Genomic DNA, 16,739 nt, shown 5'->3' on the forward strand with positions numbered 1-16,739 from the left:
CAAGAAAATAATTTATTTATAACATACAAATAAATGTATGCATATATTATAAACAAAATTATTATAATATATAGCTAATTATGTAACTAATACCACTTTTGTTTAATTTTGAAAGTGCTTTAAAATGTCATGGATGGATTATGTTACATAATATTATTTTTAGTTAATTGAAGAAACGATCGTATCGGCATCAAGGTGCAGTTCGCACACAAAACTTGAGATGTAAATAGTTGGATTTTTATCGATAAAAACGCTAAAATATTTTTTTAAAGTAACAAAGAAGGACCTTTTTATAGGGATTTAGGCTATAAGGATTTAAGTTAAAGGTTTTTAATATGCAAATAATAAGAGCAGCGTTAGCTTAGTGGTTTAAAAGTCTCTTGGAACCCCAGTTGTGCACTAAAGGACTTTTCTTCCAATGTCCGCATTTAACACTCGCTGGTAAGCTGAGGAAATAAACTTGTGATGAATGATACCCATAAATCGATGTGTCAGGCGTTGAAACACGTACTTGCCTATAAAAAAATGATCAAACAGATACAGAAATCGGAAGTCAAGACTAGGGGTTGTAGCGTCACTGTTTTTTTTTATTTCTTATGCAAATTCGGCTGTTACAAATAACTTAAGAGATGTGTCGAATCTACAGAATCTACCTACTTTATAGAGTTTTGTAAGAAATAATATGCGACGGCTTGGCTGCAATGTCAAATCTATATCTAATATATATACCACAAACATGTATTTTATCAATATCGTAACTACGATTGAAGCATTTGCTTTAAAAGATATTCATTTTTCTTACATCCTCTATGACGAAATTTTTAGCTCGCATTCTGTCAATGTTATCTTAAACGCCATAAGGTTACATGAAAAAAGTTAGAATTGTAAAAGCTCTATGAACTGAAAAAAAACTTTTCTATCGTAACAAAAAATTTTCTTCATAAAAAAAGAATGAGTGAAATCGGACCAGCCGTTTACGCGTGATGCCGAGACCAATGGAAATAGGGATTAGTATAGATGTTTTAGTAAAATTACTAAAGTAATTATATTATTATATACGGTTAATTAGTTGAATCACGGCTCTACCTTAAAACAGCTCAAAATTTTTTAACGACTCTATGTAGTAAGTATCTTACTTGGGATACTTACTACATAGAGTATTAATATATTCACGAGGCGCATGGAATTGGGCCCCTTAAAATATACTGATAATATTACACGCATGATATAATTGTTTTGACTCGTTCGATATAATTGGATTTTTTATTGTTTTGTTTCTAATTAGGGTTTGTGATGAGGCTTTGTAACTTCTTTTATTTATTTCACAAATACACATTGCCAAGTGATGCAAATAGGTTGGAAAACATTGGAGCTGTTTTAAGGTGAAGCCGTGATTTACCAAATTTACAAAAAAGCGCATCACATCTGCAACTTTTAATACACTCTTGACATAGCGATCACGACCGCTCTGTCAAGAGTGTACCGGATAAGAAGAAGAATAATTATTTTCCGCCTGCTCTGCCACCGCCTCTGTCAGCTTTTTTAATCGTTCGAGGGAGATGAGACGCTGGAAAACGTGACCACCCAAGTAGCATTCCATACCAAAGCCTGTCCAATCTTCCAAGCGATCAACGACATCCCATCCGGCCACTTGCCATCGTCTCTTGGGATGCTTCAAAATGGCTAGAACATTGTCGGAAGCAAGATAGTGGCGTATAATGTCGTTGAGCGTGGCGTAGCAAGAAAAAACGTCTACCTCTTTTGGCAATGCCACAGGGTCACTTTGCGGAGTACATGTAGACACTCCTAAGAGGATGGCAATGCGAAAAGGAGCGTGTGTTTGACGAAGGATGAGCACTAAGCCAATGACTGGCTTCTCTATATCCCACGGCCATTCGCGGTCTGTTATTGATCTAAAGTTTTGTAATTCAGATTTGCAAAGATAATTTTATTTTTAACATCAAGACGAGCTGTTCAATAACCTGCTTGGCTATAGTCAATAAAGCCTAGACATTGTTATTACATAACTTTATCAATCATATAAATAATCCAACGATATATTGAAAAAAAATAAAGTCCTTAATATTCCAGTAATTTTATCAAAAATATTACAAGTCACGATGATAATCAATAAAAATATTGCTTATTCATGATGATGTTTGTTTTTTGAAAACATGTTTTGCATATTTACAAATTTTAGAAATTTTGTCGTTATCAATATTATATATTATCATTCGTAGAGATAGTGATTTAAATGTTATGAAATATTATATATAAATAATAATACTTTATGCTTTGTGTGTAACAAAGGATGAATAAATAATTACTTTTTATTCTTTGACGAAAACAAAATAAAATTAAATAATTCTAAAACTTATTATTATTACTTTGATTGCAGTTACTAAAATTACAAATATATTTTTTGGGCCATTACGATCATTCAACTAACAGCATTTTTTTCCTTTACGTATATCCTAAAAATTATGAAAATTTATAAATAATTATTTAGTTATTAAATTATTAAATATTACAAACTTACTTTCGCCCTCTAACATCTCAATTTGATGATATTTTGGTTATAAAGAAAGTGCACTTGCCTCCAAAGCAGGATATTATTTGACCAATTTCGCTGATCCTTTTTTTGTGTTTGTTATTGTCAGGAGAAGATTTCTATGAAAAAAAAATAGAAAATTTCACGGAAAATTGGTCAATTTAAGAGTGCTTAACCACCATATTAAGTAATCTTGAATTTTGTTACTACAGCAATTTTTTTCAGTGGATAGCGCTTCTACTTTTCAAACTTTTTTGATGTAACACTGACACAATACATGCAGTAAATATCGTCAAAGAGGACGTAAGAAAAATGAATATCGTTTAAGACAAATGCTTTGATCGGAGTTATTATAATGATAATCAATATTCATAGTTAAGACAGGACAACGTCTGTCGGGTCTTCTAGTACATTATATAATATCTTCATTGTATGTGGATCGGAAAGTTTTCTGATGCGCTTGAATACATTTAGATACGTGAAAGCAGAGTAGTTTATTTGAGGGCTGCAAAAAAGGCACACCACCACTATGGAACCAGCTGCCCACTGAAAAGAATCCTGGCTTGATAGCCTTCTGGCCATGGGAGCGTCCATGGGCGGTATCACTTAACATCAGATGTGACTTCCGAGTGCTTCCTACGTATTTTATATTAAAAAAAATCATATTAAATAATCCACCGATAAATTTGAATTTATCCATGTTGGTATCATGCAACAAAAAAGATATAAATCATTGTTGTAAAAAGATTACTATTGTCTTTTTGATTTGTTGGTCCGTTTGCTACAAAACTCCGCCCATAATAATCCACATAGCTGCTATTATCAAGGAGACGAAATACTGCTTAGTAATCGGTGAATTGGTCTAGTACAGCCACAGAAAATTCTGAAACTGATTCCCCAATGCAAGATGTGCCAAGCTAAAGAGGACATACACGAATACTACTCCAAGGAGCCGAGATGTGTAAAATGTACGGAAAAGCATCTCACAGTAGACTGTTACAAGCCACGAGACGCAAAACCGAAGTGCGTTTATTATAATGAGTCTCATCTCAGCTAACTAACTTTTTCCTTTGCGGAGATGAAAGGACACAAAGGTCTATCATCAACACAGCAAAATGAGACACCTAACTCAGGCTTTGATGAAAAGTTGAACACCATACTTTAATAATATTTAAATAGATGTGTATATATATATATATATATATATATACTATAACTATAGGAACTCTATTTACTCTCTAGGAGCAGTATTGGCTTAGTGACTTCAGCGTGCGACTCTCATCCCTTAGACCGAGGTCTAGTCGACAGCGTGCGTTAGGCACAGAAGGCTGATCACCTACTTGCCTATTCGATATACAAATGATGATGAAACAGATACAGAGGCTCAGAACTAAAAAGGTTGTAGCGCCATTGATTTTTTATTGTTATATTTTTTTATTTACTCTCTATATTATATGTCATATTTTTTCTATTAATTGTTTTCGTTCATTGTGCTTTGTATTATATTACTAGTATTATATACGTAGTAAAATGAAAAAGCTTTTCTGTCAAGAGAATACACGTTTAAATCTCACACACACACAATCTACACTTTCTAATTTTTCGTTTAAAACAATCAAGTAAATTCATTATTATAATATTATTAATAAAAGTTTAAAAAAAAATTATCATACATGGATACATCATACAGTACATACTTAGTTGTAATCGAACATTACAATCTAGCCAACTTCAGACTAATCAGTAATATAAGTCTAACCTAGTTTGGTAATAAGGCTTTTAACATAAGAAAGTCACCAATAACACTACTTACAGCCTATTAAAGGGAAGAAACTCTGTTCTTGTGTTCCTTTTTTAGTAAAATTAAAATGAACAACATAATTTATTTATTTATCAAAAAAGAAACATGATATATCACAAATACAATTTGTAATTACAGCAGTGTACTTAATTTCTTTCATAAATAATGTTGTTTTTTTTCAATAAATTTATGTGTAACAATTAAAAATAAAAATAAAACGATAATAGGCACAAAAATTTAATAACAGCAGTTTAGAAGACATCGGACTCATAAAATAAAAATAAACAAATCAGTGGCGCCACAATTTTATTAGATCTGTTTCATGGTTATATGTCAAGCTAATAGATAAGTAACACATACCGTCATTTTGGGTCTAAGCCGAGCCGGTTTGCTCAAGATTTTTACCTTCACCGTTAAACCTACGACGTCAGGGATAAGAGTCGCACGCTCAGGACACCTGGCTAAAACCCTTGGAAAATGAAAATGTTTCGGGAATGGCTCAAAAAAAGGTTTGCTCAGCAAGGCAAGAGCCTACAGACCGTATTCAACGAAGAGCGGTTTGAATTTTTCAGCAGCTTTTCCAAGCAGCTTGACCCCTAGGCGTTGCGTAGAGATGCGGGATCACTCTGCATCATTTACCGTAATTATCATGGAAAGTGTTGAGAGGATTTGTTCAGATACCTGCAGCTGAATTTCATCATCGGACGTCGAGGCAGAACACGAAATTCCACCCTTATCATATAAACGTCCTTTGTTCCACAACTGGGCATTTTTTAAAGCAGTTTGTTCCACGCATCACCACTATGTAGAACCAGCTGCCCACTGCAGTATTACCGAACTAATCCTATATACGGTGCTTTCAGAAAAGAGCGTACAATTCTTACAATAATTATTGATCACTTAACATCCGGTGAACCTTCTGCTCGTACGTAAGTCAAGTCAAGTTAGTTATAGAAAATGAAATAAAATATTCTGTACTATTATATTTATTTACCATTTACTGGCTGTTATTTTTTTTTACAATAATGTGTTTTCAATAAACTTTATCAGTCAAATAAATCATCCACTGATAAATAGATAAAAATAAAGTCTTCATTATTCCTTTCATTATCATTTTATCTAAAATATTACAAGTCACTATGGTTTTGTAAAAAATAATGCCTTTTCATTATGAAATTTGTTTTTTGGAAAATATATTATTAAATTTTTAAAAATTTTGTCGTTATCATTATTACCTAATCATTCGTAAATATAATTAATAAATGTTATGAAATAAACTCAACTTAGGTTTAATTACATTTGTATCCATCCATCTAATCCATCTATAAAGAAAAAACTTTATTTATCTTAAATGTGTTCAATACGGTCGAACTGAGTTGACAATAAGTTTATGCCAATTGATGGAATTGACGACCTAAGCGATACTAATCCACACACAGTCGAGACTAAACCGATTCTTGTACGTCATATATACTACATAGGAAACTCTTACATATCGAAAAGTATCGACTTACAATACTTTTATTTTTTCTCGCATAATATTTACAACAATAAATAAGACTATGAATCATCAGAACTGGTGCCACCGAACGGACAATCATGTAGTTAAAATACAAATAAATGTAAACAACAACTATATTCTTTAAATACGTAATTTTTTATAATCGCCAAATCTCGTCTCTTTTTTTTAAACTTTTCTTACCCATGCTTTTGTATTGCAATTCATGAATCCGTGAGATTGGCTTTTTAGTTTATTTTATTTAAGACAATATTATTTTCCAAAAAGGTTTATAATTTTTTCAAAAGGTATGTTATGCACTTCTTGCATTTACCGATCATATTTTTTTTAGATAATTCCCTTATTATCAATAAGGCATCCCATATAATTCATCATTTCCCGTTGCACCCCTCATAATTTTTGTGTATTATGTTGTTAGTTTTTGTATAAATGTAACGAAGTGTTAATAAACCAATAAAAAAACTTTTAAACTTGATATCAATTTCTCCTTACACTAAACTATCGTGTTAATAGTTATAAATCGTTATTAGCCATATTAGATGATGATTGAATGGTTTTTGATATAAATAATTAAATTAAAAAGTCATACAATAATTAATTGAAAATTTTCCTAGTGACGTGCCGAAGAGTTATGATTCCAAACGCCAGCCTTGCCAGAAATTGTAAAACGGCGCGAGGCGTTACGTGAACCCGTAGTTAACTATATTTCTGAATATCCCTGATAATATTAAAAAGAAACAAGAATGATAGCTTTTCAAGTCTTATCGCACCGTATAGGTATTTGCGTAGGGAAACAAGTCTTTCTTCTGAAACGACGGCAGTGGCACGAGATCCGCCTAAATTAATTAAACTTTATTACTAATAATATTAAAATGATAAAAACATTAAATTTAAAATGCTACATGTTACTAAGACCGGCCGTATCGGTACAGTTTATAGGCAAGACCCTAATTAAAAGAAACTGTAAAAGGAAAAAAGATCGTATTTCCCTATTAATTATAGTACGTACACTAGTGGTTTGTAAAGCCATATCTTTGTATTATAAAGTCTCATTAATAGCAAATCTAATAAAGTATTGAAACTCAATATTAATTGGTCTTTGTTCAAAATAACCTGAACTCGTGATTACTTTTAATGAAGGAATATTGAGTTTGCTTCGAAGCCGTAGTTAAATTATTCACAAACAATTTAATTTGAGGATTGAAATACCTCCTACAATATTTTTATGATTTTATTTTAATAAATATTTTAGGGAGAAGAATGAATCTTAAGATTGAGGTCATGTATAGAAATCCCGGCTCATGGGTTTTTATTATATATATATTTTTTTTTTTTATTTCTGCTTGTATGCCAATCAAGGTTAATAATAATTTAACAAAAACAAAATTACTTTTTATGCTACTTTTGAAAAAACAATATTATTCTATTAATGATTATTTTGATAATTAAATAACATATTTTAATAATGTGCTTATGTAGTGATAAAATAATATAAGAATTAACTATGATATTATTAATGATGTAATGTTCTACCTTTTATTTATGATAGTCAAATTTGCACTCCATTATGTGTGACAGAATACGGAGTTTCGAATGTACCACGATAGAATTTTTGTCCCATACTCTTGCAAATAAATAAATTTCAAGGCGTATAGTCAGTCTTTTTACTCGTGCTGCCTATGCAACACGTTCAGGGCTTGCCTATATTCTGCAGTGCGTCAGGTTTGTTTACCGAGACTCGAACTGACGGTTTTAATGTCATCATTCAAAGGATAAAATCCTTGATGCAACGTGTTAAGCATCAAAGGTATCCTAAATGTTCACCTAGAACACGCTTATCTTTTTTTATAGAATGGGCAAATGGGTAGGAAGCCTGAAGGTAAATGATACCGTCGCCCATGGACATCAATGTCAGAGGACTTAAAGTGCGTTGCCGGCCTTTAAAGGTTTAATCTTAAAACATTAGTATGCTTTTTATACCTGTATGAGATTTCTTCTTTATTTTTTTTTGGTTACTAAAAATACTTACATAACTAACACCGAATTTTTACTCACTCAAATTAAAGCTATAGCAAAGCATATAATCTTAAATAAATATTGTGTTAGATCATTTTTTGACGAAGTTAAGGTTAAGGTCGTCACTGGTTATGTACTTGCCTATGTTAAATCATTCACACACACAGCCTTATCATTGCCTATTTTTAAATACATATGTTACGTGTATCTGTGTTGACTAGTGGCTTCGGTGTGCGACTCTCATTCCTGAGATAGTAGATTCGATTGCCAGCTGTGCACCAATGGACTTTATTACTATGCGAATACTAGCCCTTGATTCAAAAAATCGACGGCGTGTGTCAAGCACAGGATGCTAATCACCTAAGTGCCCATTAGATTGACAAATGATCATGAAACAGATACAGAACTCAGAGGCCCAGACCATAAAAGGTCGCCACTGATTGATTAGTATTTTTATGTGGATCTGTGGATTCTTAGATATATAAGGTTCGACATGAATTATACAAATATTGACATTCAAATATATATAGGAGATATTGAGGAATTTCAGCTTGCAATTGGGTTGGAAAAAATTGTTGTCTACCACCAATTAGATCAAAAAGTTAACGCCACGATAAAAATAATAGCAAAAACGTGTAATCTTTTTTTGCAGGCGTCAATATTCACCATCAATATTTCATACAAAACTTTTCCCCAACATGCATTCAGCATTCAAAAAGTAAATAAAATAAATAATAATATTCCGGTTTATCAATTACTTAAGTCTAATTTAAAAGTGTAACGAATATTTTAATATTAGTCGAAAAAGGGGGAAATACGTATTAACAGTTACAGTGGTTTAAACCGACTTCAAAAAAGGAGTCCGACTTATATGTTTAATTTAGATGGTATTGGAAAAATATCTTTAAGGTTTTTGTAAGTGGTTACTTTTTTGTTTGTGGTCAAAAATCTGGAAACGTAACCTAAATAAGTATTGTATATTAAGTATGTTAATACTTATTTTTAAAATCAAATTTTTATTTAAAATACATTTATTCAAATTGCAAATTATAGGTCAAATGGGTGTAGGCTGTATGTCAAAAAATTTGGCATGAGGTAGTCGAAATTAGAGCTATGTCTTACTCCCTGAGATCAAAAGCATATTTTCAAAGATAACAACGGACATCACACGATAATATAAATTGTTATTATCTTACATTATGTTAATTGTTATTATCTTACATAATGTTAATTGTTATTTAATCAATTATTCAATGATTTAATGATTACAAAACTCGCGTTAACTATGTTAAATAATCATTGTTTTTGTAGGATTTTATAAATTAATAATCATAACTGTCATCTGTATAAATAATAATTCCTTTCGTTTCTAGAATCGGATTGTATATTGTATTTAATACATATGTAACGCGACATATGTGAACAAATATTTGCAATTGTCCAAGGTGAGGTCAAGAGCTAGGGTCTAATCGTTCTTGGCAACGGTAACTTTTGACTTGCTGACCTCACCGAGCGGATACGCAAAATAATAGGTAATTACTTGATGTAAATTGTCATGTTGAATTTCAGAACTGGACTGAACTTAGTTTGTATAAAGTCAGTCGTGTTTATGTATTTCTGCTACTTAGGCATGACAACGGTTTGCTGAGATGTCCATTGTTATGGTATCTCAGTCTGTTCCTTATTAAAAAATGACGTATTATATGGGAGTCATAGTTCATGTTCAGTCTCTCTAATAAAGATGGCCCAACTCGCTCGAAGTTGCACTTTGTTATATAGAACAGTGGACTTTTTAAAAGACTTAAACAACAAGAAAGAGGAGGAATTACCATTTGATATTTTACGAATTGCAATAATTCTAATATTAAAACTTGTATGTTAAATGGGCAGTTAGTAGTATAGTAGGGGTTAAATAAAGCGTACTCAATATTTATTAATGGCCGTGTATGGCCGTATCCTTAACATACGTTATGGTATAATTATCATTGTCATACAACTTCCGATAAAGATTTATGAGGCTACTTGATCCATTAATTTATAAAAAAAAATATCCTTTTTAAAAGTAGCTACTGTATTATGAATAGTAAATAGTACTATGTACTATACAATGATTCTAATATTCAGGTATAGGTTTTTTTAAAGTCCAAAGCAGTGTTTTAGAACGTGGAACCCTCGCCTTATTTAAAATTTTAATTTCTCTTTTTCATTACATGTTTTGAACATTTAGTTACCGTATTTCCTTATCCATTTCTTAGTAATTTCTTATGTGTTACATAAGGATAAGTATTTAGAAACGTACTGTATGTGTTACAAAACATTTTGAAAAACACTGCTAAAAAAATTACTTTGAGGACTAACATAGGTCCTCTTATGTTTGTCAATTGTTTAGTGAAATCACTGATAAAGTTTAGTAGCTAGTTAATAATGTGTTTAACCTTCACAGTTTAGAAGTCTGGAAATGCTATTATGCTAATGCCAGGCCCTCACTAGGTCTCATAGTACAGGATTAGCTTAGTGGCCTTGCGTTCTCCTGAGGTCGTGAGTTCGAATCAAGCTGTGCACCAATGGGCTTATCAAAACTTTTTCCTTAGTGACAAAGCGACTTCTAAGCAAAAACATAATCTTAAAATAATTATAGGCTACTGTGTATACGGGCTACTGTCTCGTTAATGAACATCGCGACAGACAGTCCCTTGTGCAGCGGTTGTTTCAGCACAGAGAAATTAGTCACAGCATACTAAGATCACGTGGCTGGAATGGAATTGCCAACAAAAGAAATCCCTGCTGTCACTCCGTGAAGCCTGCGAAGTGCACAGGAAAATTCTGATAAAACCATCCTAGATAATTGTTATGTTGTTGTTGTTGCTGCTGTTGTTGTTGTTATTGTTGTTACAATAATAATGATAAATGTTAACTGCTATGATTGTGGCAGACAATCTTACCGCATAGTCTTATAGGCACTTTAGGACGCCCAAAAAATTCATAGTCAATATAATTTATTATTTTTTCAATTTATAAGAAGTACGGCCACATTCATGACTCAGTGACTTCTGTCTGATTGCTGCTAAGTCATAAGAAGAGATTGCTACCGTCAGGACCGCACGTAGAAATGTAATGTGTTATGGTAATTATGTAAATCCTTTCATATTGTGCAATAAAACTATCATCGACCAACAACCTTTGCTCTTTGCTTTATGGGTATAAGCATCCACTATCAGCGTTATCGTCTAATGATTTTTTAGTGTTTTTGTCTCTAAACTATTTAGAAACTTGATACGATAAATAATTAAATCAAGTTGATAATAAGACAATAAAAATTAATTGTTATAATACTATCATAGTCGTGATCCGTTCGGTAACGGAAGCACCTTGAGCCTACACCCTATATCAATAACGTACGTTTGATTGCTTTCCAATTGTCACAAAGAACACTAAACTTGTTTTATATGTAGGCATGAGTAGTACATGAATGCGGTATTTTTAGTATAATATTGTATGTTATTCGCGCGGGAAGTATATTACACCGCCGAACTCCAATCAATTAAATATCATTTATAAACATACGTATACGTACGTAGGTCAGAAATAAATGTTGCTTCTAAGTTTCCTGCCAACATTAACAAAAAATTCTCAAATACAGGTATGCGTATTTGAGATCATATTATTTGAGATATCAAATGCGTAGAACAAGAAGCAAGCAATAATATTGGTCTGTACTAAATCACCATTGTTTCTTTTACAAAATGTTTGTAATAACAACAATTATCTTTCACATCTCTGGAGCAGTTAGATAACGAATTGACGTCCAAGCACCTGGATGTTTGTAAAACATATAAACCTTATTTCCTTCCTGGAAGGTGAAGCGGGAGCCTCGAGAAACCGTCTACTACCATTAAATATTTGAAGAATAAAACCCGGAGTCAATACTGTGGGCTTTTAATAACCTTGCCTTAGGGCACCTGTTGTAAACAATTAACAAATGAAATATCGATTTTAACATCTCGTAAAACTAAGAGTCATACTGATCATATAGAATTGTAAAAATGTAATACCCAAACGACCTCAATGTTAAGGGGGTTCATTCAAATATGTTAATGTAAATTTTATATATTTACCATAATTCACAGAGTGAGTAGGATAAGAGCTTAAGGAATGATAAATGACAATTGACGGAAAGCAAGGGTAAGACTGGCAAAGAGAACAATAAAGAAGAAGAGAACAAAAAAATTGTTTATTGGGTTTATTTTACACATTAGTCTACTTTGTACAGGCTTGGTTCGGCCGCTCAATCGACATACACATTTGCCAGAGAATTTCCAGCAAAGAATACGTAATAGACAAGGTTTGTCCGCTGAGATCTTTGGCTTCATCTTTTAAAGTTTTTAATTGCTAATTTGAGAGTGTCCGTGTATCACTTAACTTCAGGTGAGCGTCCTGCCCGTTTGCCTCCTGTTCTATAAAAAATCATCAAAATCAATTGGAAGTTTGTCTAAACGTTATTATTATTTAAAAAAACGAGAGATTACGATAAATAATTTTATACAGGTGACGGAAGAAGACTTCAAATAAAACTAGCAATGAATGAACGGAAATAAAATAGCCAAATGACCCTTAAATTCAGCTGTCAAGGGCTTAAAACTGGAAACAAACACTCCTCCACTCTTTTCTAAATCTCGTTTTCAATTCTTGCTCGTTAAAAAGGGTATAAATCGTTAAACGACAATTTACATTTTTTGAATGGAAAATGAATAACTATTTAATTTATCAAATTAATGAATTGAATTGGCTTACATCATCATTTTTGAATGATTTAATAATTTCTTATTCATTATTAAGATTTACAATTTAATGAATTACCAATTCGCTTCGAATTTAAATTTCAAGGAAGTGAATTAATTAAAGATAAAAAATGTACTAATAGAAGGTTCCATTTTAATAAACCTTGGAGGCTTTCAAGGTTGAGGTTGGGGTTTTGTAGTTCCCCATACATAGTACAAAATCTACTTAGATAATTTTATAAAGTACGTATTACTCTATTTGTTTGTACATTATCAAATGCTTTCAAAATGCGTAGAACTAAACAGAAGCAGGGATATACAGTATGAATGAAATACGTGAAGTACATATAAGTATGTAGCTGTCACTGAATTATCGTATATGCCATTTGATATTTGACAAATCTTAAAGTTCATAAATTAAAATAATTTAAACATAATTGATTAAATTTAATCAATTAAAAATATTTTTTTTACCAAATGTATCAGTGTTCCGAGCGCTGGCAAGCTTTTATAATGAAATAAATGTTTCCTACTACGCAGTAATCATTACTAGACAAAAGTAAAAATTGGGTTACCAGACTATAGAACCTTGAAAAACCCCATGACTTTGACATGTGTGTAGTGTTTGTATGACAATCGTAATTTGGCGCGTAACTAGGGGCCTATAGTCTTCTTTCATCTTGACACTCTAAATTAATACCGACTATTGCCTCAAGAATTGTTTAATAATTACCTAGCATTGGCATTACCTTACAGGATACAATAACGTCATAGAAAAACCACGTTATGTTTAGTACAGTATCCGTATTATTTACAATTTTGTTTAATTTCGATACTCAGTTTAAGTCTCCCTCAATTCGATTGCTCTATCCTCAGTAAATTATTTATTTATATATATATATATATATAAGACTCGGCAGCATTTGTGGTTGGGAAAGGTACGCATGTAAAGTAATTCACAAAGAACACATAATGTATAATTAATCCGATAAGTACCGTTTTAGCAAAGACAGGTACAAATTGCATTTCCAACGGGCTTCACGACAATCTGCTCTGTTTAAATCTTATCAAATACATATTCATCAACCAACTTCACGCTGACCGTTTAGATACCCCACAGTGAAACATCATCTAGAAACAAAAACCTATTCAGTAAGAAACCTACACATTTTTAGGGAAATGCTAAATTAGCCTCCAAAGAAGCTTGATGTGCTAAGCAAGAGTACTTCACTCCGGGTCATCGCTTGCAACTTTATAAAGAGCAAATGGAGTCGGCCCCACATGGAGCATGTTCTCATTCCTTAGCGGGAGCTCCCCAGTACCACATCCGTCCACTTGACGAAGAGCAATTCGAACCGTAGGCGTGGCGTATGTCATTCTGCATCTTCTACGGCATTTACCATGGAGAATATTCAGAGCAGTGGTTCGGATTAATACCTGCAGCTGAGTCATCGGACATTGAGGGAGAATCCGAAATTCCACGCTTATCACCTCGAAGTCCGTCGTTGCAAAACTCACTGTTACTTAAGGCAGTTTTTTGCTGCGCTTTCTTTTAATTGGAACCAGCTGCTCCTAAAAAGCCGGCAACAGCCGTTCATGGCAATAAGTCTCTTAACATTAGATAAGCCTCCTGCCTACGGTTACCCCCTGTTCCATAAAAAACAATAAAGAAGGTCGATAGAAAATCATATATACAGTAGCAAGAATTAATGTTAAGAAAACACTTTTTAAATGGATTGAAGCTATGTATTACGTGACCACGCACGCTGTAATGCACGCGAAACGTCAGAAAAATTTAAATTTAAAATTATGTAAATAATTATAAGTTTATAATAATAATACATAGCTTCAATCCGTTTAAAAAGTGTTTTATTAATGTGTAAAAGCCATGTTAACGAAAGACAATACTAAGAACTAATGTATCATTTATACTCAGCCACGTTACGGGGAAGTGGGCAGCATGATCGAATGATGCTGATGATAATATTACCGTTCGCGAACACTGACGTTAAGAAATGAATGAAATTACTGGAGACGACATGCAGAAGTATTTAGGGGCAATTTTTTCGGCAGCGGCAAGCAACAATAGCTAGCAAAACTACTCCATCTATGGTTGAATCAAATTCCAGATATAACAATAAAATTTGTGTGTTATACTGCCCATATTGAAATAAATACGCAAGCAGTCAATACTTTCCATTATAATTGACCAATTAATCGTCATTTAATGAAAAACTTTGAATAGTAATTGCTTTGTTTAAGTTATTCATTGCTTATCATCATCGTGATGTAAGATGGAATCAAGTAAATGCAGTGGGAATATTCTATACGTTAAATATGGTCAATTCAGTTTCATAGCGCTTTTCCAAAATTTGGTAATAAATACAATTATCGTTCTAATTATATATAGTTTGTGAGTAGTGTTGGCGTGGTCGCTAGAGCGTACGATGCTCATCCCATAACATTCGCTCGAACGGTAAATGAGATCGTGAGGAAACCAGCTTGCCTTAGACCCAAAAAGTCGACGGCAAGTTTCAGATACAGAAGAAAGAGGAAGAAAAATGATCATGAAACTGATACAAAAATCAGAAGACACACAAACGGTTGTGTCGTCACTGGCTTTTTAAAAATATTTTAGCACCATAAGCTTAGTAAAATGATTCCCGTTTCATAATTGACTTCAAAAAGTGGGAGGTTATCAATTAGACGTGCTATTTAGAACAATGTCGATTATTAATTTCAAATGTAATGATGGTATGGTTTCCTGTTATTCCAAGCAATTTATCCCTACAGTTCCGAGTACCTGAGGATGAAAGAGATAAATAATTCCTTCTCCCTCTAACCTAAGACTGGTCTTTGACGCCTTATTCACAAATGTTTAAAATCTTTTTATAGGTTTCAACTTCAAATCGCGGCTAAATTTGTAAGGAACTTAAATAAATCTATTTCAAATTTGAATTTGAATTGGTATAATCAACTAAAAATGTTTTATGATATACAACATTCTTTGTTTGTTTTTCTGGCACGTATACAAATAATTTAGTTGGTATTCCGACGTGGGTACAGGCGACATATAACTGGTCATGTGAAAACACATGGATTTTCAAGATTAATGCCACAAACAATTAGCGACTGTAATTATTTTATCAATATAATATCTCCGATCGAAGCATTGCATTTAATGTTTACTTAATATGGTGGTTAAGTATTCTTAATTTTTTAGGCGCGTTTTGTGCGTTTAGGGAACGTATTTCCCTGATTTGTTGAGTGTTTAGTGGAGCACTGTGATGAGACGTTGGATCGAGTTGGGTGTGTGTGATTTATGGTTGAGTAGATTGTGATAAAAAGTAAGATCGGTGGCTTGAACCCGTTGCTCGATATAATTTAAGCAAAAGCGTTATTTGTAATGTTAAAGCGAATGAATCAAAATTAAATATATTACAATAATTATTCAGGTATTTTGTGCTCGCACATGACGCACACTAAACCCGCTAATAACGATGTCCATATCCATGAAGTGACGATATCTCTCCGACATATAAACCATTTTCTGACACTGTTACGAAATTGAACGATTTTAAAACGATTATAAAGCGTGAATACTGTCTTATATCCCTGAGTGCGAACATTGAACTACGTATTGAATTTCCCCTACGCATTACTTGACATTGTGCATAAACTTATATGGAATTATTGGTTGCGAGAAAAAATATTAAATGTTTAATTTGTTTAAAATAATAATTCAACGCTTTATGGGTTTTAATACCAGATAATTAATTTATTAATCTTCAATAAAACGACAAATTTTTGGTCTATGTAAGCATAGTTCTGCCGTCCGTAGACCGATCTGCATGATTGGTGACAATTTATTTTGATTTGCGTGGGAACTTCGTATCCCGTATAGAAAAATAATAATTTTAAATCGTTTATTAAAACCTAAACATAACAATAATTATAATATACAGTCTTAAACTACATAGTAATAATAAAAATAAAATGTGTGCGTGTACTAGTGTACACACGTAAGATCTACTATATGCAAATTTACAGAAAATGGTTAAATAAGATAAGAAG

Source organism: Pieris brassicae, chromosome 5 (assembly GCF_905147105.1).
Source record: "Pieris brassicae chromosome 5, ilPieBrab1.1, whole genome shotgun sequence".
NCBI classification, from domain to species: Eukaryota; Metazoa; Arthropoda; class Insecta; order Lepidoptera; family Pieridae; genus Pieris; species Pieris brassicae.